Source organism: Balaenoptera ricei, chromosome 9 (genome assembly GCF_028023285.1).
Source record: "Balaenoptera ricei isolate mBalRic1 chromosome 9, mBalRic1.hap2, whole genome shotgun sequence".
NCBI classification, from domain to species: domain Eukaryota; kingdom Metazoa; phylum Chordata; class Mammalia; order Artiodactyla; family Balaenopteridae; genus Balaenoptera; species Balaenoptera ricei.
This window is the reverse complement of record NC_082647.1, coordinates 28,298,966-28,300,661: the sequence shown is the minus strand read 5'-3', so window position 1 is coordinate 28,300,661 and position 1,696 is coordinate 28,298,966.

Genomic DNA, 1,696 nt, shown 5'->3' with positions numbered 1-1,696 from the left:
CCTTCTATTCCAAAGAAACTTTCTGGGCACAGACTCAGAATCTCTGCAACAATTTCCAGGTAGGGACCAGATTCCTGGCCCCACTAGTGTTTCACACAAGAAAATATCTCCCTCTGGATGCACATTTTTCTGGGCTTATTTTTGACTTTCCCATTTTCCTATCTGCAGGATTTGCTTATGCTTTGCTTGCTGGTTTGTTATCAGGCCTGGATGCAGGGAAATGTTGTTTGAATGTGGATTCTTGCTCCTGAGGTGATTTGATTATTCCCATAAAAAGCATCCCTATTTCATAACCATGCTGTTTATTTCTTCTTTATCTGCCTGAGGTGTCTTTAGCTTATTTCCCCATCTTTTTAATAGAATATCCTCAGTCTTTCAACCTAAAATTTGAACCACAGGATAGATAAATCCTTCACTGTCCATTCACATCCTGGGTAACATTTCTGCTCACTGAGTGCTGTAACAATGTCAACTTCAGAAACCCGTGTCCCCAGCTTCTACAGCAGCTGGGCGTGGATGCTACAATCAAAGTTTGAGTACATAGAAAAAACAGTAAAGAAAATCTTTGCTCTGAGATTCCACCCACGAAATTGCTGGAAGCTGAGACCTTCAAGTATCCCCATCCAAGACGGGCCACTTTCTTTACTGCCCATTGAATTCCTCAGAGAAATCGCTGCACGGTGCCCCCAGTGCTCTCCCTACAATTGAGGTGTGGCCTCCTTGGCTATTGTTCTGCCGACTCCTGTGCCTTGAACTCCTGCTTTATATATGTTTGGGAAATGTTCTTGTTCCATTATCATCACCATTTTTTTTTCCGCCTTATATGGCGAGGCTCTGTTTGTCACTGCTCCCATTGCTCAAGATGAATTGAAAGAGGGCCCTCTTACCACGAGTAAAACCATTTTGAAACATGGGGTCTACTGAATAGAGAAGTGTAGAAGCCTTGCTCTCTTTGTTTGTTTATGTATTATTGTCTTCGAGCTTTCCCTTCTCTAACCAGCCTGTGGAGACAAAGGTAATCGCTGTTCATGGTAACTTCGATGTCCCTGGCCCTGCTGTAATCTGGCTCTGTAAAATTGTAGCCCTCTGTAAAGTCCCCACTAGGTATTTCTGGAAGTGTCTCATGAGGGCTCACAAGCAAGTCTGACCCCAGTGGATGTGGAATGGGCTGGTCCGTCAGGCGCCTGCTGAGGATGGGCGCTTGGCAGCTGCTTCCCTGTCCAGCTGTGTAGCCTGGCCTGGGCTGCACCATCCCCTGTCTGTGCTCCTGCTGCTCTGAGCTCCACCCCATGGGCCCTGAGGCTGAGCTGAGCAGCCACATGTCTGTGGGGAAGCAGCCCAGTATTCACACTCTGAGCTGTTTGAGGAAACTTGGAAGCTTAATCCTTAGTCCTTCTATTCTTTGTAATCTCACTAGAGGCAAATTTGATGTGCAGTTGCCCAAACAACTACAATAGCACCCTCTTGAAGTAAGCCCTTTTTCTATCTCGATTCTGGGACCACAGTTCCAAGTATCCAGTGTCGCTGGTGTGGAAGTGAATGCGTGGTGGTATGTGGTACCTTGGAATATGAAGATGGTAATTGAAAGCCTCAGAGACAAAAAGATCCCTATAAGCAGGATGCTTGTGATTTTGTAGACTTTCAATGCTGTTTTAGACAAGGGACAAACTACACATTACTTCTAAATATCTCAGTA